Source organism: Rhea pennata, chromosome 5 (assembly GCF_028389875.1).
Source record: "Rhea pennata isolate bPtePen1 chromosome 5, bPtePen1.pri, whole genome shotgun sequence".
Taxonomy (NCBI): domain Eukaryota; kingdom Metazoa; phylum Chordata; class Aves; order Rheiformes; family Rheidae; genus Rhea; species Rhea pennata.
Window position 1 is genome coordinate 55804706 of NC_084667.1, and position 27713 is coordinate 55832418.

Sequence of the window (27713 nt, forward strand, 5' to 3'; positions counted from 1 at the left end):
CCGGCTGAAAATGGTCAGTGCTAGTGAGCAAAATGTTGCAGTCTGCACCAGCAGCTTTCACAGAAACTTTCCAGCTTTTCCAGCTTCTTTTCAGGAGCAGTTACCAAAATAGACAGAGCAATCGGTTCATCTGCAGCTGTAGATGGAGCTTCAGTGAGGTCATGTACCAAATGATGCAGGTAGGCTGGAATCCTAGAGGATCCACATACGGGGTGGAATATTTTTTGTGGACATAGGCTACTTTATTCATTCCTATCTGAAGATTTATATAAAATTTATTTTTGTTTAAGATTAAAACCTGCCATTCATTCCTGTAAATTATGGATTTTTAGGGCAAATATAAAACAAAACAAAATAAAATATTGCCTTTAAACACTGAGCAGGAATGTAAGCATATCCTTGCCCTAAGTAACTGAGCTGATCATCAAATTGCTCTTAATATTTAGGTCTTCCTTCAGCAAGAAAGTGAAACATCAACCTGACTTTCCAGCATGGAGTAATCCTGGCATACATCATCTCCTTTGACTTCAGTGGGACTCTTCAACAGCTGTAAAACATTGGGCATGTGCTTAGATGAGTAAATCACTGTCGAACAACAGTGAATGATGGAGGGTGAAAAACTCCTTTCCTGCCTGGGGCTAACTGCCTACAGAGAGGTGCACACACCATTCACCCTTTTGTGAAGGCAAGAAAAATCACTCAGGTTTATCTGATAGCATTCAGCTTTGTATGCACTACATTGTAAGCATATTATAAAGATGCATGCTTCACTTTTAATTTTAATGTTTCTTAAAAAGAAAATTCCTTCTTCTTGTTGACACCAATGGATTGTGCTGGGAATTCAGATATACCAAATGGTCTGAACATCCTCCCCATCTTTAAAACAAACAAGAACCAAAATAAAACAAAAACAACAAAAAACACAACAGGGGACAGGTTCCAGTCACATTATTCAGCCAGTAAGGTCAAGCTATGAGAAAAAGCCTGCAATAAAAATTGAAGAATTGGCCAAAAATAAACAGAGCCAAAAAGAAAAAAAAAAAAAAAAACAGGAAGAGAAAAGGAAGGGAAGCTTTGATTGACAGAAAAAGCCATGAACCAGATTTAGTTGGTGAAAAATTGCTACATGTAGTAATTTGCAACAGATGATATGTCTATTTCTTACGACTCTTAAGTATTGTCTCTCGTTACTGAAATTATCAAAACGACCTGCACTTTGTTTACAATTCCATTCTGATCAGTCTTACAAATACCAGTCATGTCACAACAGTGTCCTGTGTCTTAATGCTTGGTCTCTTGCAGTTTACCAACATTAGCTGTGGCTCACTAGAAATATGTAGATACAAATCAAACTTCTTCAGTTTGACCAGTCAGCCTCCAAGGGTGTTAGTCCTGTGGATCATGTAGACAGAAGCCAGTGAAGCTGAATACTGATTTCAAGGAACTTGCTTATTTATTATTCATCTCACACAAGTAATAATAATAAAATGCCACTTTTTATCTAACAGCTAAAACTTTTCATGATAATCGTTTTTTTTTTTTTTGCTTCTAAATTTAGGTTATATCAAGTACAAAATATTCCAAAAATAACAATATAGTTACTATCTAGGGAGAATGTACTTTACTGCTTATATTCTTATTCCAAAGTTAAAGTCAAAACAAAATTAATCGGGAAAGGTTATCTATAATGAATCACCATTCATTTCAGAAAAAAAATATATCTTTGCCAGCAGCAGAAGGAAAATACTTTCAAACAGTTACATTAGACTATAGACTCCAAGGAGAAGATTACAGATCTTCCATATTCAGCAACATGAATCAAAACTCTTAGGAACTAGTCTAACTTTCTTTTTTTTTTATTACAAGACAGCAGGGATTGCTTTTTGTATAGGCTATGATTTAGATGGCTAATTGAAAGTAAGCAGTGGTGAGCGGCTTCCTTGGTAAAATATTACCAAGACAATCTTATCTAAGTTTACAGAGTTATTTTCAATTTGTAAATGCTGTATTCATTTCTACCAGATAAAGCACCTTTAAAAATCCTAGATCCAGGCATGGCTGGATTGCTGCTGCAGCCACTGTGCACTGTTTCACCCCCACACAAATGCTTTCCACCCCCCATATATACATATATATACAAATATATATATTATATATAAACTTTGTCTCCTTATGAATAGTTTTGCTACTAAAAAAGCCCTCAATCCATTTTATGGTAAATAAACTTAATGATATACTGAATCCCCATAACTTTCAGTTGATATCATTCTGCCAGTTACCTACTCTGCCGAGAATCTCCCTCATTAGAGTCTGCACCTTTTAGAGTCTCACCTTTTCAAATTTATCTCTTCCCCATAACGCAACAAAAATCCTCGGCTTTGTGTCGCCATTATAGTAGATGTAAATTAATGTTTTGCCATTGTTTGTTGCTGTAATCATAGAGCCAAGTATATATTCCTAACAGCTATCTTATTTTCAATTTGCAAAGCATACTGTGCTTAATCCCATGAGGCAGCTTGTGGTTCTAGATATGAATTTAAAAAGGTAATTAGACCAGCGTGGGGGGTTCTCCCAGAGACAGAAAAAACAGGCTCCTACCAGGTCCAGAGGGGTGTTTAAGAGGTCCCAGGCTGGTCACAGTTCTCGTCCTAGTTTATTACTTGTTTCTATTGTGTGAAACAACTTATTTGTTCATGTAAATTTAAATCATGTTGATACTAGTATAGGGTTTTTTTTTTAATCTAGAAAGGTCACAGAGTTGTTTTTTGGTGACTGGCATAAAGCTATTTTTTCCCAATGATTTTTGCATTTTTACAGTCAAATAGATAGTAAAAGAGACATATTGATAAAAGTTTTAATGCATCTCTGGTGGGTGGCAGTAATTTTAAATATCATACAATCATCATTAAGTCATCTATGTAAATGAAAAGCACTTGGCAGCCCTTTATATGGCAAGAAATTGCACTGGTTTCTCTATTTCTGCTTTCTTTGTCTTTTCTTTCACCCTCTTGCTGGCTATGGCACAGTGCATATTGTACATATAAAAGAACTACTTCCTTTAGGGTTTTTATGAAGACTTTCTGTAGAGACAGGACCACACACCCATGTGAGAAAATGTGCAATGAGGAAGTAGTGATGGGACAAAGTTAAACTGATCTCTCATGAAAACTGTCCAAAGGTCATTTCTATAAGCTGAAAGTAATGTGCTGCATTGGTGAGCTTTAAAAAAATTTGGGGGAGACTTAGATTTATGTGGCTTTGGATTAGATGGGTTGTTATGCCATCTTCAGGCTCACCATTTCAAATCTGGATCCAGATCTGAGTTTTGAGGCTCCATTTCTACTTTGCATCATGTGAATTTCAGTTTGAATTTATGACTAGTTTCAGGTGAGACCACAAATCTCTCCTCAAAATGAAGGGAGAGGAAAGGATCTGATCACTCAGCATGGGTTTTACCTGCAAAAATTGACATCTTACACTGAGCACTTTCTGAGCAGGAAGAAGAAAGGCAATCAGGAGCTAAACTGTTTTTATCTGCCCAAATGTCTAATAATATTTAAAGGCCAGATTCTGCCCTCAAGTCACTTTGGTAGGCAGTGTGAGCATTCACTCTTGGGTAGATTCTGTCCCTAAATGTTCTCACTTCTCAACACATTGTTACCCTCCCACATATATATTCAGGCAGAGAAACAGAATGGTGAACCTCCCCCAGGGGCTTTAATGCAAGTCTGTTGAGTCACATTCTCCCCCTGCTTTTTGGCTTGAGTTAGGTATATAGGGTTTGATTTGAAGGAGATAAAGACACCAGAAAAACAAGAGAAAAATATTCCTAGGCCAGTAGACAGACCTGAGCTTTATCCCTGTGTCTGTGCCTAAAAGCTATCTTTAATTGTCCAGAGGCAACTGGTCAGTAGGAAATACTAGGCTCAGGGACTTAACTGAACAGCTTCAAGGCCAGTAGCCACAGCCTTTTGTCTGCTGGGCTGTGCTTATAGCTTCCCTGGCTGGAGCTGGGAAGTGCACACAGACTGGAAGTGCACACATATGCTAAAGCATATGAGCAGCATTAGTGAATTTATATCTTTGCATGGTGTTTCAGCCACCAGCACCACTGTAGCAGAGGACTTACTTCATTCCCTGGCTCCTTGTTCTAGTACTTTGTCCTCTCCCTCTTGGTTAGCACAGACCTTCAGCCACCAGGAACATCTGGCAGAGGAGTCTTGTAGGAGCTACTACCTGCAGAATGTCATTCCAAGCCTACGTTTCCATACACAACGTGAACTCTGCAGGCTTAGTCTGGGTTGGAGTTCTCTTTAACCTTTACACCACTCTCTCCTATCAGGAAAGTAAAAACAGCACTACAGCTTCTGCTTTCTTAAAGAAACTTCCTTGAAGCTTTCATTGACGATCACTTCCCATAAACACCTCCCAAGGATGCTTATTAAAGAAATTAGAAACTATGGTGCATCAGGGCAGGCATTTATTCTAATTGAATTGAATTATTTATTTACTGAAAGCCTGTATTGTTTGTAATGTCTAGGGCGCCAGTCTTCTCTTGCTAGTTTTTTACCAATGAAAGCAACGTTCATTGTAATGGAGGTATTTCTGATTTTTGCCTAGCAATCAAGAATAGAATAGGGATTTGAGTATCTCACAAATACAGGTGACAAGAATTGTGTATAAAACTGAGGAGAATTTGAGGAGCTTCCAGTTGCAAGGTAGTTGAATGCCAAGTCAGTGGTTTTACAAGAGTTATAACCAGTCCTTGTAGAAATTATGAGAGATTCTTATTAGGCTAAAGTCTTTTTTTTTTTTTTTTTTTTTTTTTTTTGATATTTGCCCCCGTAGGTTAAGGCTCATCAACTAATTAATATAGAAATACAGAAAACAAAATGCCCACCTCTACAACCTGAGAACTAGTAAAACTGAGTTCTACAAAACCAGAGGTCTCAAGCTGTGAAAGGCCTACTCAGGAACAGGTGAAACAAGATATATTCACTAAGTCAGAACTGGAGAAAGGTGTTATTTCTGGCAAATAGTCCAGAAACCCTAAGGTATTTTACAGATTCACTAAGAGTGAATTGTCACGGCTCAGCATGAATTTACCCTCCTTGGAGAAGCCCACACCCAAGCATATTTTGCCTCAAAAAAGATATTATCTGCACCTGAATCCCCTTGTCATTACGGAGATTTCAGTCTAGATGCACCAACATTTCCTTGCACATTTCAGATATCCATAGCACACCATTCCTTATGTCAAGCTTTTGTTTCCTTTTCCGTGACAGTCACACCTAGACAAAAGTAAAAGTGATAATATAAAATAATCCTTAAATTATGGCCACAGATTTCCCCATATTCCCCACAGCTATAGTAGGACACCATCATACTGATCACTGACAATGCAGCTGCCCCCAGGCACCTGAGATGTTAAGAAGTTATTGTGGATGAAGCAGACTGTTGGCTACACTACTCCAAATCTGATGGGCTGATCTTAAAAATACAAAGGCAGAGAGCAGGCTACTGAGTAGCACTGTACCATTTTGTTCCCCCCATACACTGTATTAAGGCTGACTAAAAAGGCAGTCTCAGAAGTTAGGAAATCCCCAAACAATGTAATCAATCCTTCCATGCCTGTGGTGAGCAATAAAAGTTTATATGAAACCTGCAGCACTTCACACTGAATGGCTGAAAAATAGCACACATTTATCAGAATGCCTGAAAACACACCCCATTCTGGTAGAGCAAAGCAATCAGGGAAGCCATTCTTCACCTAAAAGATTTCCATTCTGTTTTGCTAACGCACTATATTCAGTATTGATGCGTCTCTGTGTACAGTAAAGAGCAGACTCTGCAGTACTGGGACAGCTCATTCACATGACAGTGATATCGCAGTCGTGCATCGCTCTTGCTTCGCAGTGCGGCTGCGGCTCCTTTATTAAAGCAGCACCCAACAGTGCTAGCAGACGAGAAGAGCTTGTCAGTGTTTCCCCTAGAGGACTTCATTTTTTAAGGGCCTTTAAATCTGGCTGTTTTATCATGGACATCAGGTCCATAAATGGATGCTAAAAGGATTAAATGGAATTGTACCCTCTAACATCCATAATCCAATAATTGTGGATGGGCCTGGATTGCAGGAAGCACACAGGTTTGCCTGATTTCCCCCAAAAGCATCCCCTGTTGCCCCTGTTGGGAACACAGCACTGGGATGGGCAAACTGCTGGTCTGGCCTAGTAATGATTTCTTATGTCTGCCTTACGTAAGGAGCTGCAAATCATGCCAGGGCCAAATCCACATCCATATCGAAGTTCAGAATGATTTTGAATCTCTGACTATCTCCATTAGAAAGATCCATAAAATTCAGTTCAGGAATGTCAGACTATCTCTAGGGCTGATGGTACCTGAACCTGGAATTTATTCAGTGTCTGTTATAGTCATAGGTCAGCACTAGTAAACCTTCAAAAAGAAGAGTTTAGAGTTTGAATGAGCAAAGGTACCAACTGAATTTGAGATACTAGCATATTATTATGTTCCTGCTCATGAGATTTTGTTTTCCCATTCTAGTTAGAAATGTCATTAAAAAGCAATATTTCATGGTATTTTGGCTTTTGTAATTCTGCTTAGCAGCTAGAAGGAGAAAGGATGATGAAAATGGAAAAGAATTTTTCAGACAGTTAACTGAACACATCAAAAACTTAAAAAGCTTCATTCAAGATAGGCTCTCCAAAAAAAAAAAAAAATAAAAATAAAAATACCAAACAGCTCGAGAGTTCTCTCTATAATAAATCCATGGCCACTTTCGAACTTCACAGTTCTCACTGTCCTGTACACAACTCCCACTCAGTACATCACAGCAATAGTACAGATGGAGTTGTGATCTTCTTTACTCCAAAAGCACAGTCTTGTAGCTAAAGAAGGATATCTGTTAGCAGCTCAGGGTCCGTACAGTAGAGCTGAGCAATTCTCAGTACAGTGGTACATCCCAATTAGATAGGCAGTTCCATTCCCTGCTCTTCTCTGGTGTACTTTTTCTCCATCAAGAAGAAGCTCTACGTGCAAAGCACTCAGCCTTTCTTGTTGTTTTTATATAAAATTGATTTAAACGAGCAGAGTTGTTTATTATCGAAGTAAAGAACAGCATAGATGTAGATAGCTTTGTAGGCTTTTTGTTTTCCACTGCTCTAATTAAAAATAAAAATGTTAAAATTTCCAAAAAGGCATTTTGAAACCTATTAATTGATAATGCAGCGTAGAGACTTAATACACTGATGATGAAGAGAGGAGGGGGAAAGTCAGCAATTAGAAGATACAGCCTTTACTGCTCTTGTAGCTATGTTCTACTTGTAATTTTGAAGCTGGCCAGATGACAGCAAAATTTCAGGGTGCTGATTAGTAAAAAAGGATCGCCATGCCATCCCCAAGTGACTGAAGAGCAAAACAGAGATTTGTTGATCTATATATCCCCTAGGTAACCACCATCACGGAGCTCATGCAGTTCTGCTATTTAGTGTAGCTGAGCACCTCACAATCTTAATGTGATTAATGAGTATCCTTAGGCCATATGGTTAAGCAAGAGCATCTATTGTCTGTATTTTAGACATGGGAAATAACGGCCTAGAAGCCTAACTCTCAGAAACACTTAGGCACCTAATTTTGCTCCAATATTTTAGGATTTTGGTGAGAACATCTGGCACGGGTTTTGCAAGCAGTAAACTTGTGATGCATGGGCTTGTGCCTGTGTTAATGTATTTCGCTTTTTGATTTGTTCAGTTTTTTGTTCAGGCCCCTTATTGCACCACTTTAGGCAAAAAAATCTCAGAAGAATGTCTGAGGTAATACAGGATGACTGTGACAAAGTAGGAACTAAAATGAAGCTTTCACAGGCGAAGCTACCCAGTGGACTGTTTCCTTAAAAATGTCCTTTTTCCCAACTTCCAGAAGAAATTTTTGGTTTTGGTGCAAAACCCTCGGGGATTGCAATTAAAAGTCTCATAAAAACCTCGAATTAGTAGTAGGTTGTTTTCAGGGTTGAAACTGATCCCGGAAAACATTGTGATGATAACTCAGAGAGTCCAGTGTAGGGCTACAAAGATGATCAGAGGGCTGGAGCATCTGCCCTGTGAGGAACAGCTGTGAGAGCTGGGCCTCTTCAGCCTGGGGAAGAGAAGACTGAGGGGGGATCTTATCAATGTGTACAAGTACCTGAAGGGAGGGTGTCAAGGGGACAGGGACAAACTCTTTTCAGTTGTCCCATGTGACAGGACAAGAGGCAATGGGCAGAAATTGAAGCACAGGAAGTTTGGCCTGACCGTGAGGGGGAATTTCTTCCCTGTGAGAGTGACAGAGCACTGGACCAGGTTGCCCAGAGAGGCTGTGGAGTCTCCTTCTCTGGAGATCTTCAAGGCCTGCCTGGACGCAACCCTGTCTAACATGCTCTAGGTGACCCTGCTGAGCAGGCAGGTTGGACTATATGATCTCCAGAGGTCCCTTCCAACCTTACTGATTCTATGATTCTGTGATCTGTCACATATTAGATTACATAAGAAAAGGTGGATGATCCAGAAGGACATAGGGAAGGAGATGTCCAATTCACAGCTGTCATTCACTCCTTGTACACCCCATGCAGTTTTTATGAGCCATTTTCTGACTTCCTGTTCCACAGACACTAGGAGGTGTCCTTAATGCATTGGCACTTGAAGGTGGAAGCATCAACATTTGAGCATTGAAGTGAAGAAGGGGTCATGTCCAACATGTGGAGAGGCACAATTAAAGATGAAGCCTGCCAGACAGTGAGTCAATGGAGCAGCTCATAATGAGTAAAGCTGAAGATATCGCAGAGGTTTGAGGAGATCTGTGGCCATCCTCATTTAAACTAGGTGCCAAAAGCAGTTTCTGGCTACTCCAGGATGTTGAGGAGAGCAGAGACAATTCATTATCCTTCCTCCTTACTTCATGGACAAACATGAGGGTTAAACTGCATATATACAGATACATTCTATAAAATGAGTACAGGAAGAACAGTATTCCCTGGAGAATATGACTGCAGCCTGACTATTTATGCCTGATAGGCACATTGCTCCTTAATTTTAACTACACAAGGAATATAAGCATTAAAAAAAAAAAAAAAAAAAAAAAAAAAAAAAAAGACAGGCAGATGTTGCAGAATTTTCTGTGAGAACTGCAGTAAAAATCATATCTGCTGTAACAGCTCACTCCACATTATCAAGCCACAGTGCCTATACATCAAAATATAACTGCAAACCGTTCTTCTTCACCCTTCTGACATGTATGCCTAAGTACACAAACACACAACCTTTCTTATTTGGAGGGCAGAAGGAAAAATGGAGCTTACTTTTACTTCTAACACTTCAGAAATCTCAAAATTGGAACAAGAATCCTGTTCTTGGGAGTGAAAACTTTAACTGACTACAGTCCTATGCTGTTGTTTTCTATCTGGTTTTCTACATAGGAATAGTAAGAAACCTTATAGGAAGAAACAGCTGCCAAAGAACATAGGCAATGAGTGTCCTTATGTCTTAATTGCAATAATTGTGTATAGATGTCTATTTCAGGTTGGATTTTTTTGATGTTTCCATGCTCATCTTTTCTTTTCTTTCCTTTTTTTTTTTTCTTTTTTTTTTTTTCTTTTTCCTTTCATGTGTATGATGGGAAATAGTGGCTAAGGAACATGTTGGTTTACATCTCTTTTTGAGCATATACTAACTGTACTAAGAGCTAAACATGTAAAAGAATGAAAATAAGCACGAAAGACAACATCCGTTCTCATTTCAATTTCCTGGAAGGAAAGTGCGGTTGGGCAGATGGTGCTTTTTTGTTTTACAAAACTAAATGTAGATGTAAATAATATACACCATATAGGCTATAAAGAAGATATGTTGAAGGCGAGCTTTTCATGTGCAGAACATAGCTATATTGTTGAGAGTTTTTCTCTCCCTAGCGATAGATATGTCAAGTTTTTATTTATTCTTTTCTTCTTAATTTTTTTGCCTCTTCAGTTTACTGCACCCTCTGCCTGCCTAGTCATACGTGATTCAACTACTGAATTTCAGAGGGTTGAGCTGTATATAAGTTAATTCTGATACCTTCCATGGAGAGCCAGGAGACTGGTCTCTGGTTGAACAGGCAGAGGAGAGTGGCTGGTAATTTGGCATCACGTGAGTCTCGATATTTCTATTTTGCTGTCTTTCTCATGCCCTGGCTTTATTGTACATTTTGAGAATCTTTTTTCTTTGTCATTGTCCAATGTGATTTTTCCATTGTAGGAGTTCTCCTGTAAGTTCCTTTCCAACCTGGAATATTAAATATGCCTAAGGCAGGTTCTCTGATAATTAGAGAGGCCCCTACAAAAGGAAAATAAAACCTTTTCTAAAATATTGATGACTAAACATGGCCCAGCAAGATAATAATGTTGTCTTCCTGATTGTAAGAGCAGAAAAAGATATTGTGTTATACCTCTGCAAAAAAAATAACAATATGATTTTCTGCTGAGGTTAAAATGTGTACTGTCTATTAGCTATTACTGTCTATTATGTTCCACATTAACTTGGTGAGACTAAGAGGACACGTCCATGTTTACACCATATGAACCCCTCTGTTAATGATAACAGACTAGAAACACTAGTGTGGACATACTAGTATGATCCATTGCATCCTGTTTGAATCTCAGGTCTAAGGTGACATTCTGAACATAACACTTGGGGCTACCAGAAATTTTAGTTAGCACTCCAACCTTTCTTCCTAACCTTACAAATGGGCAGAATGGAGGAGGAGAAAAAGATATTTTCTCATTGAAAGAGTAGCACTGTAACCCTCATGAGAAATGAGTCATAGGAAAATACAGAAATCACAAATCCGGTTAGAATGACCAGATCTGGGGACATCAGAAGACACATCCACTGCTAAAACTGCTAAAACTGCTAAAACTGAATTTGCAAAGTTAATTAAAAATTAGAAGTACTAGGCTACAAAGAGACATTAAGTTTTTTATCATATGGCAACGCTGAATATATGTTATAAAATAGATTGTACTTTTTTAACATATTCTGATGCAAAAATTGTACTTATTAATCTGGGAGACATGCTGATGGTCAGTAGGATTTTTATTGTTTTAAATTTGTAACTCTTGGATTCAGCTGATTTCAGAAGAATTTCATCTCTGTCTGTAAAATAAAATTTTTCTAGCATGCATTACATAAATAAAACTTGAAAATGTGATCAGAATAAGCTCTAAGATTTCAAAAATTTGTAAACAAATAAATTATCTTATTTTTTAAGACAGCCTCATCTTTTAGGTGCCTGACACAATTTTGGGTTGCTTGATCTGTCAATGCAGGGAGTATGAAAAGAAGGACCAAAACATGTTAGTGACTTTACTTCAGTATTACCCAGAAAGTGGAAGAAATAAAAAAGAAAACTGAAAATCCTCCACTTTGAAGCAGTTCTACAAACATGAATGGTGCTTAAAGCAAACATGTCATTGGAACTATGATTATATAGAGGAGAATTTTTGGTTGGACGTTAAAAGTGAAATAAATCAGAACAAAAATTAAAAGCTTGCAGAACCTCCTGCCTTGTGACTTCCTAAAAGTCTGAAAACCTCACAGAATGAGATTCATCTCCTCCAGGTAGGCACAGGCAACTCAGTAATAAACAAATAAAGGATCAAATCAAATAAAAGTCCCCAAAGAGAGGTTTCAGCAACAGAGAAAGACGTGCTTAAGTGCAGAGGCTTTGACTTGAATGCTGCCGTGCAGCCGCTGAGTGCTTTGGGCAGGCAACCGAGCCTGGGGGACTCTTGCTGCTGCTGCTGCTGCTGCTGCTGCTGCTGCTGCTGCTGCTGCTGCTGCGTACCACGAGCAGGAAGCGGGGCTGCGGCGCGAGTGGCACCAAGAGACATTAAAAGCGGCGGCGGCGGCAGCTTCCCATGAGCAGGCAGGGCTTCAGTCAGTTGCTCACTGAGGTTCCCACAGTTAAAAGCTGACGATCTTGAAACAGTTTGGGCCCGATAAGGCAAACTGTAGTTAGAAAGGAAGGAAAGGCTTTAAGCACCTGGGGCCAAGCCTCTATCTGCCGTTGATCTCAGCTGGGATAAAATGATATGTGCTAGCCCAAGAGTCGTCTCTCGGCTTCTCGTGTGTGTTCCTATTATGAAGCCCATAAAAGGGATATTTTTGACTTTTCTTTTGAGGCACTTACTTAAATAACACAAACAAGGTTGCTATCCGGATGGAGATACAGTTCTGTGCTTGAGATATATAACTATGTGTAAATAAAGCACTGACACACACTTCCACACACTCACAGAAACACATAATTATGGATAGCACTCTAGACAGAAGAAAAGAAAGACCATTTGCAAATAAAGATATCAGTTCCCAGTTAAATTATAAATGGTTACCAAACAAAATGGAGGCAAAGTACAGGCCCTGGCAAGCAGCTGAGAGTAAAACCTGCTGAACTAGTAAGACATCAAATGTCCTGTGGCATCAGAAAGTAAAAAAATAGTCTCATATCTGATTTTTCTTTCTCTTGAAAGAAGCACTTCATCATGCAAACCCACTTCTTTGGTGAGTGGGCCTGGATTGCCACTGTTCATTACTACAGGAGTCGATGTAGAAATCAACACAGTAATGCCTTTCATCTCTTGTATTATAAGAATTCAAATTCAATTTTTATTTTGCAGTACAGCCACACAATACCTCACAGTATGGTTCTTGGTTGCTTCCATCCGTTAACAATAGCTTTGAGAAGAAATATAGAACATAAAAATAAAACCTTCTTTCCCCCCCCTGTAGTTTGTTTCATCTTACAAAAAATAGCATTTCACTGTCTAAAACATACAGTAATAGTAAGTAGAGTCTATTTAACAAGAAGCTCTTCCTAAATGTTTCTTTTTTCTTTTGAGCACCATCATAGTTAGGTGTTCCCTAAAATCAGGATCTACAAATTTTGACCAGCTGATTTGTTTGTCAATAACATAGTAAGAAGCTGAGGGTCTTTCTTAACTCACAAACAGTGGACCATGTTGTTTTCTCTCCTGTAATCCTCAGGACTGCAATTCAGACCAAGGAGATGAGGCACTCAGCTCTACCGTGTTTTAGTATGGGCTGCATGGCCTGACGGTTACAACGCTCTAGCTGGTGCTGCCTGACTTCTCAGTAGACTGTTTTGGCTTGTATGTCTGCACTGTGTTTTTCAAGCTTTTCAGTTTGAGGGTTTGAAGATACCATGTGCATGTGGTTAAGTGTGAAAGCCATACCAATACAGCTAGATTAGCTTTTTACACAGCGACTTCTAAAATTGCATGGTCATCACTCCTTGTCCTCTTTGTCGCTGCTTCTGCATGTGCATCTGACCGAGATGCTCAGCAACTAGTGGTTAATTCTGTGGTCAAGAGACTGTTTCATAAAGCCCCTTAAGGTATTTCATAAGCCAGGTGGCCCAGTAGATGTTCAGTTTGGTTTAAATGCAGCAAAATCCCATCAGTCTTGGCAGTGATCACATTAACAGAGGAAACAGAGCAATGTATGAAGTATAAAGAGGGACATACCCAAAGTAATATAATACAATACGATACAAAGTTTATGTTAAGAAAAGATTTGACAGAAGTGCTGGGTTCCTACTTAGTGCCAATCAAGCCTGAAATGGACCACTTGAGCTAAGGTAAATTTGTCTGAAATTGGTATGAACAATCCACACTTCTTGACTTGCAGAGTCCAGAGCAGAATACCATGAAGAAAATATATTGACATTTCCTACAAAGAACAAAACTAAATCCCTTCAAGTCAGGGAATACAGTGGTATGAGGGACATGAGAATCAGACCCTTGTATTTGACAACAGAAACAGATCTTAATCAGGACTGGCCATTCTCCGAAAGTCTCAAGGAATCCTTCGGATTACCCCCTTCAGATTACCCCCTTCAGAGCAATTAGGATCAACAAAATTCATATAGGGAATATCAGACACATTATTCCTTCTTTTTCTGCCTAATTAATGTACATCTTGTGTTTGTTTTGTAGACATGACTTTAAATAAAGAGCAGCATTCTGAGGTCAGCTCTAGACTGACAGGATAATTCTGTGCATATCAAAGCTTATTCAGAAGAAATGTTCTTAAGTGATTACCAAGACTTAAATGGTTACCACTGAAATCAGAAGGAAGGATAAGGCTTACCAAAACCTCAAGAAAGTGTTTCAGATAGTTCTTCTTTCATTGGCAAGCAGTGAGGGTCAAGTGAACTATTATTTGCAAATATTCACCTCCTCAGACTGTCATGAGCATCTGTAACAAACTCACTGGCAGCAGTTTCCACTTGACACTATCCAGAGAGGGGAAAAGCCCAGGATCTGCATTGTTTATAATTCCCTCAACCTCAAGGGTAATTCTGTTCACCAATTACTTGAAATTAAAGTTAGATAATTCGACACGTCTGTTTGGTACCCAACCACAAACTACCTCTTAAGCAAACCAAAGAGTTGGATAGATTACTTCCACAATACTCTACAGAATTTCATTATTGCAGCCATGACAGGAAAAGAAAAATGAGAAGTTATGCAGATTCGTGAGTAGCTGGGGCTTGGGATTTGGGTTTTTTGTTGTTGTTGTATGTTGTTGTATGGTCACATACAACAATGATACAGGTTGATACAACAGGTTGTATCTGTTGATACAACAGATCCAAAGAGGAGAAGGTTGAAAAGCCGTTTTCTTCCTGGGACAAGAGTTCCTAATCAAACATCACAAATACTGTAAGAATTGAGCAGCAAGAATCCTCAGATTGCAGTATTTGACAGGCGAACATACCGTTCTCTACAGTTAGAACATTTCATACCTTGTGTCTTTGCACATAGTTATGTTGCCTAGAAAAAGGGCTATATGTATGCAAAGAATTACTTAATTTATCTACAATGAGTGATTTTTGATCTTTAAGGCCAGTCATTTAAATTACATAATTGAATCTTGAATGAGATTATATCTTGACTTGGAAATTTCTTTGGTGATGAGTTTGTGTACACACCACTCGTGTATCTCTTTGTGAGTAAAGATTTAGCTGCCAAGAATCATGACCGAACTGTATGACTCACTCTATGGATTCATTTACAGTCTGATGAAACCAGTAGTTGGTAACACCTATCCTTTGTAAGAACTTTTTTACATGTTGTAGTTCTACAGATGAACACTTTTTTATTTTACACAAAAGATTAAACTGATATAGTTTAAAAACCCCAAAGATGAGTCAAAATCCATTCATTTCTACATTACATTAGCCATATACCAAAGTGTTATCTATGAAGGGGCCTAGTTCTCACTTTCATCAGTATAAATCAGGAGTAATTTCAAAGATGACATTATCCTTAAACAGTATAAAACAAGTGAACAAGAAATACAGAGCCACTATCTTTCAGCAGTCAGAGGAGTCAATTTTTAATTGTGTAATCTCATTCTTGTTAGCTTAGCTTCCTAATAGGAAACTATAGTGCCATATAAGTAGCAAGTGCTTTATTTTTAACTCTGAATATGATTACCCTTTCAACCATATTCTGCATTTCATTTTTACTATAAAAGTTGTTCGTTGTCCAATTTCAAACTGAAAAACTATAAAAGACCATTTTGACTTCACTATAGCAGAACTAAAAGATTTTTTTGAACTAAGATTAAATTGATATATCTTGAGCTTCTGTCATTGTAATATGACATTAGGAGCATAGTCAAATACTAGCTTTGACTATAAGTGTCCTACTAAAGTAGTAGTCTACTGCAGAGTGCTTTTTGATGTATCAAAGAAATGGTACTATCTTTCAAACTGCATTCAAATTCTAACCTCCTATCATCAAGGTAAAGTAATAGCAAGACTAAAGCATGAACTTTTTTTTACATTTTCTAGGAGTCAGTGCTATAAGGAATTGCCTTGCCTTGCATTAGATATTCATGTTTAAGTGGTTTAAATGAACCACATCTAGGCTTTCCAACCTACAAACTACGTTAATTAGATTTTATCCTTTTCTCCATCTTTTATTTTTGGCTTCTTCACCCTCTCCCCTGCTGCCTCTGCTATAGCTTCACTAAAGGCAAGTAAACTTTTTTTCCCTATAGTTAAAATAGTTTTGCTGGAACTATCCACAAATGGTTCTGTATAATGCTGATGGCCAGTGATTCCATTACTCAGTGGGTAGATACTATTCTAATTCATTATCTCTCAGGTTTGTCATCTCCAATACAGAAGGTCCTACTTAAAAGCCTCTGTTTTTGTTTTTCAAAAAGTCTCGGTTGATGGATGAAGCGCTTCTTTAAACAACTCAACATTTATAGCTATGGTAGACAGACAAACAGACAAGCAGCATATGGCTGTGAAAAACTAAGAGCAGCACTAGTTGTGAAGGGTCATTAAGCTGGGCACTGCAGAGTATCTCTAAAGGTAGATGGGGTATCTATGACAAGATAACAGAATTTGGGTTCCATTTCCCCTGTGATTATTTTTCCGTTTTTCTTTCCTCTCCCTCTCCCTCTCCCTCTCTCCCTCTCTCTCTTTTTTTTTTTTTTTTTTTTCCTCCTAGAAATACCACTTTCATCCTGGGAGTGGTAGAATGAATTCTGATTTCCAATTTTCTTTTTGTCCCAATCTATGAAAAAATATAGAACTCTACATTCACAGAGTAGAACTTCCAAAATTTTTTATTCAAAACAAATAAAACTACACATCTGGTTTGATTGGTTGAGTGGTTTTACTAAAGTCAAAAAGGCCACTAAAGTCAAAAAGACCTTCACCGAACAGCTTAAAATATTATTATAATATTGAATATATATTTATGATGTACATGTTAATATAGAACAAAATACAAATTTTGAAAGGATAAGTTTTGAAGAGATAAATAGCAAAAATGAATTAATCCATTTTGATTTTAAGTCACTGGAATGTTTCCATTAAAAATTTTGTTAAAATCAGCATCTTCTTATGCAATATTTAAAAGAAAGAGCTGTGCATATGCTGTGTATGTTACACGGGCAGCCTGAGATTAAATGAAAAAAGAAAAGAAGGAAAATAACCCCCAAGCATAGTTCAAAGATAAAAATGAAGATATTAAACTTTACTGGCGCTGAGAAGCATCATATGGACAAACTTCTGTGGAACTGAATAACAAAGCACTGCTACTGACTGAAAATATTTGAGATTTGCTCTGGACAGCAACCCCTCAGACTGAGAACGCTGGCCGATCTTTAGATCCAGCATTCTATTTTCTGAGATACTCAGCCAATTCAACATACAATAATAGGATTTCAGAGATTTCTCAACAGGATTGTGATTACTTCTTCATTTCAATATCAGAATATGATCATTCCTTTCCTTCAGTGCTGGATCAGTTTATAGTGCTGCTGCATCAAGGCACACTTCTTGAGCTACCCAGCTTCTTCTATCCTCTTTTAGATGCGCAGATCAAATCTTCTGAAATTCTGCCATCTTGTCACAGTGAATTATGAACATAGAAGCATGGGCAGATGAGGCTTGAGCAGCTTATAGTGTGTCTATACTAACAACGTTTCAAGACATGGTATTGAATATAATAATACTGGATGCTGATATTGGCTCAGTTGACACTGTTTTTTGCCAAAATTCACTGTCATATCAGAAATAGAAAATGAAAAATCAAGAAAAAGTGTGAAGAAGGAAGCTTCTGGCCAAAATCAAATCGCAGCAAGGCTATCACCCATTGAGTATAACAATAAAGAGCTAAATGGAGTTGCTCCTGATTGCTGCTGAGGATGAAAGGCCGAGAAAGTCAGGTAGCTCTGCACTTCTGCCTGGCGCTTCTTGTACAGCTCGCATGCTCTAAGTCATGCCATATGACAGTGAGCACATGGCAACCTGGTCGCACTCTCATTGTTCTTACATGTAGCCCTATTTTGCCTGCATAAATAGGGAGGAATTTCCAATTCCGTGGAGATACTACAAGTTTAGTCATGAAGATAATTAAGTCCTTTGGGCTTGAACTACCCAAACGTTTCATACTTGAAAGAAATTCAGATATGACTCTGAATGCCTGGACTAATGCCATCTTTGGATTTATTTGTGGTTTAAGACTAGCTCCAAATTCCTCTTCACATCAATTCATCATTCAGATATTTATTATTCTTATTAGTAGTATTGTAGAAGGGCTAGAAATCTGAGAAAGATATTGTACTACCTACTTCTACCTATGCATAATAAGAGCTAGTGTCAGTCTTTCAAAAACTTCAGATCTAATTGGCAAAGATGGAAAAATAAGCAAGGAGAGAAAAAAGAAGATTTATTATCAACATCCTTTTACAAAGGGTAGAGAAAGTACAGTCACTTGCCCAGAGAAAATCAGAGTACATCAGTTGTACAGCTACGAAAGGATTCTATGGCTACTAGCTCGCAAGGCAATAGGAGGCTTAGTCTCTAGATCACATTACTCTGAATATTTTGTGGCAATCATTATTTCTAATTGTTATTGTTCACCGTAGTCAGATTAAATTATTTTTAGACTTTCCAAAACCTTTAGAACTCCAGTATCCAAATAAACGTATTCTCTGAAAAGACTGGATATTGACAGAACCTTATATTTGAAGGAACTTACAAAAATATAGTTACCTCCTGGAACTGCTGTGATGGTGAGGGACCTTAGTACAGAAACAGGGGCATTTCTGAGCATGAAATCAAGATAAAAAGAGAGAAAGGCAGACAAAGATCTCTATTTATCTTCAAGATTAGGGAGTCTCTAGAAGGTGCCTGAGACACATTCTTCGTTGAAGTTTGTAATTCTATCTGTATTACAAAGTAGAAGACCTGGGTCTCACTCCTAGGCTTTCTATTGAATTTCTATATTGATTTTTCTATGATAAATATCAACCATTTATTTATAGCAAGGATTTTCCTGATAAGTAACCCTGTCTTACTTAAAACATTATCCACTGTGCTATTTTACCATTCAGTAAAAACTCTTGAAATCAAATGAATAATCTGAAAGTAGAACCTTTTCCGTTGTAACTAGATTTATAAACTTTCCTGAGATATTTTAGGGATTTTTTTTTTTTTTTGAACAGTGTGTGTGTGGGGGGGAAGAGTGGGGGGAATCACTATGTCATCCAGTAAATAATATTAAATAAGACTTAATTAGCAGCTCTGATGAGATACCAAGAAACATTGAAGCTCATCTCCTCAAATTGTGGCAGTCTGTTGTTACTGTTGTCATAAAAGTGCTTTACTGAAACCCTAGAAACAATTATAATGAACAAAAAGATACTGTCTTTACAAGGGTAATTTTGGATGAAATTTAATTTTTAAAGAGATGAAGTGAAAAAAAAAATCCAAAAATCAAATTTCTGCTCTGAACTCAAATTATTTTGAAACTCCTGATATTACACTGCCTGAAATACAGTACAAGGCTCTTCCACTTTTCTCAAGACACTGCAGCAGTCAGGTGAAAAGTTAAGAGAATCTTAAATGAAGCATAATAGAATATTATACTCACTGAGGGAACTAAAAAAGTAAATTACCTTTGTCAAACTTTCTGTAGACTACTACTCCAGGGAAAGGTCTCATGTGACCGGGGTCATTCCTGATGCTGAACAAGGGACAGTCTCATCCTGCATTGGAAGAATCTTCCTATTAAAGCATGCAGTGTGTGCATTCATTGATCTGGTTGAGGATAAGGAAAGGGAGATCAAATTTATGGTTACATATTTTTATGGATGTCAGTACTGAAAATAAAAGTTCTCCCATCTCAATATATCAGAGGGCTATTTGTCTGTTAATTTGTACTGCCTATCACTGGAAGTAATTGTAGTATTTTATATACTAGCATCAGCTTGTGGTAATGTCCAATTAATTCTAATTTATCACTTACAGTAAATGTATGTGTATGTAGATACACCTTCTTGAAAAAATGCTGTGATTGTGTTACATCACCAAAAAGGAGAAATATTTCTCAAGTGGATGTAATTTAGGTTATTACTATTATGTATTACTGTCACAGGGATGCTCGCAGACACAATAGAAATAGAATTTCCAGTTTGACAGGTTTCATTTTTATTCATAGGTTAAATTTTAGTCTCAAACTAGTACAAATCCATATTTTACTATTGATCAATGTAATCTAGAATTATTGAAGGGTAGAATTTGGCCAATTTATTTTTAAGACAACCAAATGAATATCTTTCAAGTTTTATAAGTAGAAAGGTCTTCTGAAGAAACTGTGTAATGCAGTTTTGTCTGGAAAAAAATACCAGCCCAAAATTATCAATAAAACAGAAGTGAGAAAGTGCCACTGTTATAAATAATAATGTTATTTAGCTATCTTGCTTAGAGTCCTATTACAAACTGTAGCACCTTGTTTTTGACTGATATTTTAATAATCATTCTTCTCTTTCGGTAGTGTTTTCCTAATTCACTACTAACATAAGAGTGCTAAATCTCAAAGACCTTAGAAAGTGCTGTCCGGTTGATTAGGGACTGAAAGGATTCTCTTTCCTTACAAGTTTAAACATTCCCATATGAGTCCTGAGCCTACAAGCTTCATCCTGCTGTTTTTCAACTAATCATTTGCAAAAGTGAAAAAAAAAAAGAAGAAGAAAGAAAGAAAAAAAGAAAAAAAGAAGACTTCGGGGACTTCTGGTAGGTGAGCCACAGCAGGGCAATTAAGATGATACGGCAGAGGTAGACATCTGCTCCTAGACAGATACAGTTCCACTGATGCTATCTACAGCTACAATCCTTCCGAGAGATAAACAGCATGCGAGAGCAATGCGCAGAAGGAAATGCCACACTGAGAAAGTGGTGATCGGAGACCAAGCTTGCGGCCCCTGTGGTCTGAGAAAGACAGAGAGGCAGCAAGAGAAAAAGGGAGGGGTGGCATGTGGGGCCTGTACCAGGCACATGCAGGTGACATAAGTCATAGGACGGACGCACATCAAGATGAAAAGTTGGAAGACGTGTGAGAACCAACACTGGAGGGGAGCCGAATTACAGCAAAGATAAAAGGCATAACATGACCAAGAAATAGAGAGATGGAAAAACCCTCTAACCTGCATGCATATAGTTACAGTCAAAGTATATTGGAATTAAAAAAAATAATTAAAGAAGTTTTATTCTCTAAGACTTGGAGGCTTGGAGGGCTTCTTGGAATTTCAAACTTGAGTTTAGGTTCCTCGCTAACGGTCTGAACTGTGCTCCCCAGGGTGAACGACTGCTTGTTACTATTTCATGTTACTGTCACAGGGGTGCTCGTAGACACAACAGAAATAGAATTCCCCCTTCCCCTTGGTGCTTGGTACCATACAAGCCTAAACGAGGATGTGATATATATATATTTATGTGGAAATAACTTTCAAGCCAAAGAATTACACTGTTTCATTTAGGCAAGACTTGAAGCAACAGTAAACTGTCAGAGAGAGCTCCCTGACAGTGCCAGGCAGGAGTTTTGCGAAGATGAGGCATGCCCTCTCGGACTGTGACTGGCAACGCTGGGGCGTCTTGTGTTATTTGCCCCTTAGTTCCTTGCGAGGAGAGTTTGGTTGCACTCCTCTGATGCCAAGGGTTCGCAATCTCACCAAAACTCAGGGCACATCCTTCCTCCCTCTAACTTTCCCATATGCCAGTGAAAGCTTAGCAAAAGCACATGTGATTTAAGAAACTCTCTGGATTTAAGAAACTCCCTGGAAAAAAAATACAGCAAGAATTCAAGGCCGACCCATTTGCTAAGAACATATGCCACAAATAAACAGCAGGAATAACTGCTTAGAGGAGGCCCTCTGACTCGCGTGATACACTTTCTTCCTCCCCTGGGGTGGACTTGGGGCTTGATTTACTTCAGTGAAAGCTGAAGAACTGAAACACCAAAACGATCATCCTATCTTGCACTAGAATCTCAAACCAATAAATGCAAGTTTTCATAATGTATGTTATAATAATGCCTCAGCTGGGTTACTCTGTGGTCTCATTTTGTATATAAATGCTACTTTTCTCTGGTATGGGAAGAAAATAACCATTTCTAACTAAAGAACTTAATGTAAAATCAAAGATTGGAGTGAATCCCAGGTCTTCAGGCAATCCTGTGCTTTGGGAAGTTTTTAAATTGTTGTTCCTGAAAGTTGCTTGCTGAGAAATCCATGTTAGAAATTTTCTGTTTATCTGCAGAAAAGATAGAGGTAGACTTAATGTCTTTAATAAACGATTCACTTGAGGCCAGATTCTGCTATCCTGAATCACCTTATGCCCCAGAGAGGGCAATAAATTTAGATACTTCTTGTGTCCACAGGATGCTCATAAACAAAGTGTAATTATCTCCAATTAATTCATTATAACAAATTGTGCAATAAGACTTCTTGTTTGTTGAACTTCATTTTTGTCTTTCTTGCTCTAAAGAGTGATCATGAACTTTAAGTGATGCAGCGCTGATTAGTTTTTTTTTAAATTCTTGCATCTCCCTTTTATTCTATTTCTTTTTAATTTCACATTCACACATGCAAACTTAAACATTTCTTTCTGAGACAAGAGAGTTAGAAAAACTCAATCCTGTGAGTATTCACAGAAAATGAAAAAAAATCTGAGTGTAGAGTTCTAGTGTACATGACCCAGATAACTTGATTTTTAAATACAAACACAAAATCTCATTATTGCTTCAATAAAATTCACCTAGATCTGTATGAAAACATCAAAATATGAACAGTAGCAGAAAGGAACAAAACTCTCCTATTAATTTACCTGTATTCATGTATCATTTCTGGTTTTACAGTACAATTAATTCTGCAGATCCAGTAAATTATTAAAGCATTTGGAGGCTGTCAAAAAGGGCTGATCATCTTAGTTGGTTAAAAATACCTATGATTTTGGAGAATGTTGGCTTCTCCTTTTAAAGTATATACAGAGATTATCTATCCACAGAGAATGCCAATCAGTGCAGACAAGACCCCTAATAGTCATCAGAGTATAGTAATTTCTGGACATTAAAAAAGATAATGTAGCTTTGTTATTCTCAACCAGTAATTCTTGATTAATCTGACAGCTATGGAATACATTCTGTGTGTAATCCTGCAATGCATACTTGATTGATAACTATATTGCTTTTTATTAGACTTTTTTCTTTCCTTTTTTTTCATAGAAGTCTGAAATATCTGTGTTTTGTGAAAAATTGGAAGTTTTACTGTAAAAAGTAAGAGCCTTCTCCCTTTTCTTTTGCATTTCGTAATGCAGCAATGTTAATCTGATATGCAACTTCATATGAATAAATTCATAAAAATGCTACAAACATATTTTGGGGTATTTTGCATTATTTGATTCTAACCCGCTGCGTTCCTGTCAGGAAGCAGATTGTCATTATGACTGTACTTTGCCTTTTGACCGGACTTGAAAGAGTGCCCCTCCTCCCTCTCTGCTTCGCTTTGCAGGCTCTTTTATCTTTTCTACCTTGCTGGAGGCATTATTAGGGCAGTTCACCTCTGACCAAATGGGCAGGCGAACATCCATCCTCTGGAGCTGCTACTAGTGTTGTTTGGTAGATCAGCTCTCAAATGGTACTGAACTGTGACCTCTTCTTCTGTTCAAAGATTAAATGCATAAACTTGAATTTCCATTGGTGCCAAGCCTGGGAACCTGAGCTGCTCCCGAATCCCAGATCTCCCAGTCAGCAGTACAGTGGGCAGCTCACCATGCCAGCCGGCCAGCCTGAAAGAATGTCTTTATTATCTCTTCTTCAACAAATTGCTTGTTGTTTGTCCTACGGGCTGCTAGACCCTGTGAGCTGTCCAAAACGTTATTGCTTATGTATTAACTTTCTTCTTTTTTCTCTTTGATTTTGTTTATAAATAAAGTTAATTTCTACTGTTACTTATCAATATCTTTTTAAAAGATGACTGTCACTTTTACTTTTCTTTTTCTCATAATATATCTGCCTCTTGGAAGCCTGTATGAATCAATGAAATAATATGAACCCTGCAGGTTCTGTGGAAATGCTAAATGTTAGTATAAAACAGCACTGAATGTTACATAGAGTAAAATGAGGGCAAATGCTTCAGGGCTTTTAGGAGTTTCCAAAGATCCATATTATTTTCCTGCTTTTGGCCTCATCTTATCTGACTATGCTGTACTGGTGGTATAAATAGAGAAAGCAGGACAGAAGTGTATTTATTTGGGGGATCTAAACTTTGGGCCAGTTATATTAGGATGGAGTTAAAGCAGACTACCTAGTCTGGCTATTCTTTATCCCTTGATATAATTCTGGAAGAAGTTAATGCCTGGAGCCAGAATTTGACCTTGTGTCTTAGGCAGGAGCTTCTGGAAGTGTTGTTGCAGGACGAGAACTGTAAAAGCCACAGCTAGGCAGAGTGTCAGCAGGGTAAGGCTGGTATTGCATAATTCAGCCACATTTACCTTGGGAGAAGAAAAGGTCCGTAGCTGTGACTCCATCACATGATTAAGGGGACTGTGCTCCATAAATGTGAGCAAAACGTACACAGGGACTAAAGCACCTTTTTTCTTCTCTCTCATAACAGTGACTCTATATCCAGACATGTCAGCCTGCTCAATGGGAAGCCTTGCTTGCAGCATTAGAAATCATTTGCATTTCCAGTGTTTCTGGTGGAGTCTTATTCTGAGGGCTATTCTGGACAGAAGTGCATCCCTGTCCTTGTGCAGGGATGGTGAACCTGGACAGAAAAACTCCTTGTGAAAGGCAAGACAGTTTATAATCATCTGCTCAATGCTAATAAAGATCAGTTTAAATACTCATGCATTTCTCCATCATTTTTTGCACACACTACTTAGGCAAGATAACAAAGCTACACAGTTATCTGGGGCCATGGATGATCTAAGAGTCATAAAAATTTCTTAAACATATGTGTGTGTGTGTGTGTGTGTGTGTGTGTGTGTGTGTGTGTGTGTGAAATTTAATACCCTTTCAAGTATAAGAATGGCAGCACAAGAGTAGAAGAACTGCAAAACTAAAATGTCCACATTAAGCTGATGCATGGTGCATACCAGATGATATATATACTGCCTTATTGTTCGGTTGTGGCTCAGGAAGCTAAATGCATAATTGAAGATATATGTATAGTCTAAGGGTCAAATGCTGTCAGTTACACAAGTGTAAATCAAGAGCAATTGCACCAAAGTGACTGGAGTTGCAGTACCCTGAATTTACACAAGTGTTACTGAAAGCAGAATATGAGTCAATATGTGTCATCAATACAGTTGAGTTAGTGGTACTGAGGGAATTTTATGATATGCATGAGCCTAAATCCTTCACATTTTTTCCTTCATCGTAGTATTTCATTTAAGTTCCAATTTTTTGTTAGTTTTTAAAGGAATAAGAAAGTAAGTGGCATATTCACCTCCCTCATCTACCAAACTTTACCAGCCTCAGTTCATAATGACATGACAAATATCTCATCATAGGTGCAGAAAGCTTCTTTTCCTTACTTTTAAATCCAAGCTCTTAACTGATATAAATGCATAATTCGGAACCCCAGGCAGCACATTTCTAGTCTGTCAGTCTAAACAGAGAAAACATCTTTTATTGTTCATCTATTTTATTAGTGGTTGTACAGGCATCAAATAAAGGGATAGGAAAATAAGTTTCTTAGCAGCATAGAGGAGCAAGATTTGGATGCAGCAGAGCAGATTGTGGACTTGCCTGAAATAAGTGAGTATGGAAACTTGGCAGCTGAGAGAAGAATCAGCTGTGTGAAAAAAGCATTGGACACCTTTCTTAATTGATAGTTCCTGGGTTTGTTATTAAAAGGTTCAAGGAGAATAAAATAGCTTTGCATGGCACACTGATTGCAAGATGCACAACTATGGCACAAAAAAAGGAGGTATAAAAAACTGATAATCTGTTGGGGAACGGGCAGAGTACCTGTCGGATATATCTAGCCTTCAGTGACCTTATTTTGCATGGAAGAAGAATATATGATTTTCTATGTTGAGAGCAGGTTTTCAATTTTTGAAAGGAGGTTATATGTTAAATATATGGTAGCAGTCTATTAAATAACAAAAGTCAAGTCCCTTACATGCAGAGCCAGAATCTAGTATCCTATCACATAAAATAATGCCATTATTTCTTAATATACTTTTAAATTGAAAGTATTATTTTTAAATCACTTGTTTTACGAGATTCTTGAACACCTAGAAAGATTATAAAAACCCAGAAGTAGATTCTCCAATATTCCTGTAATCAAAAATGGCTGACTGAAATCAGGTCACACTTATAAAAAAAAAAAAAAAAAGAAAGAAAAAAAAGAAAAAGAAAAAACCCTACAAATTACAATGGTCGGCTGTTAGGATTTATTATTTCAAAAGGAAAATAGAAAATATTCTTGAAATAAAAAGGAGTGAATGAATCTGAATACCATCATAATAGCCAAGTTAAATTATAATTTCTGAAAAAAAATCCATGACAAATCATCATCAATTTCAGAACATTAAGTCAAATTTGAATACTGTATATTAGATACACATTTATATAGAAATAAATGCATAAAGGTCTAGAAACAAAATTATTAAATAAAGACACATTCATGTATGTGTCTCAGCGCACGCCAGTTAGAAGGCTGCATAGATATAGATTTGTCAGGATTGCTTGATCCCAAAAAGACTTGTATAAGAAAAACTTCTCTTTCAGAGAAATGATCTCTCAAGAGACTGATAGTGATGATACAATAGGCTGGAGTTGCTATTATTAAAAAAAAAATTACTACTTTTTCTGACTACGTTTCTTTTTTTCCCGGTGGGATTCTGATTCCAGACATTCTACCAGCCTGACATCCACTGGGAAAGTGATGACACCATAAATTATTTAAAGGTTTGAAAACCACAAGAACTACTGTATACAACCAGATTGGATTGACTTTTTAACTCTTTTGATTAATAATACATAAAGCCTTAGATATGTGAATTGGTCGAGTGCTAACCTGTTAACAAAAGGAGTAGAAGGGATGAATTCTAACATTTCTCATGAGTTATTCTACTTAACACATTGGCCAAACAAAACAAACAAATGGAATGCTATGCCTCAGTTTTATATCTTCAATGCACCATCAATATTTGATGATTACCTAATGTCTCTCTCTCTCTATAGCTATCAATGATGTTTTGATCATCTGGCTTCTCAATACCAATCTTCCTCGCTTTTCTCACATTTGTCAAAACATACAAGTAGAAAGTAGAAACAAAGTTTCAATATCCTGGGCTTTTTTTGACTTTCATTTTAACTGCACTAACTTTTAGAAGTGAAAATGATATCTCAGTCTTTAAAAACAACCAACAAGGACTAGAATTTCCTCGGTTTATGACATTTTGTACTCAGCAGCACGATGGGAGTAGATATGTATGCTACTTTAAAGAGATATCATGCTTTACTCTGCTCTTGATGGCTCTATTTTTAATTATCAGTGGGTTTGTAAGTTCTGGTCTATTATTTTCTACTTTGAGTGGAGCTGTGAAACAAACGAAATGTTCTTATTTTCTTTCTTGTTCAAGTACGGAAGAAGGGATAGGCTGCATTTTTGAGCAACAAGATAAACTCTACTGGAGACAGATCACTCTGCTCCTAGCATAGCCTGCCCTATGCCTCAGGAGATAACCTGCCCAGAGTGACTTCATAAAATATATTAGTTTACAATAGCAACCACCATCTTTTCTGTATAATGGATAGGTATTATCCTTCAAGATTTGATTCTATTATT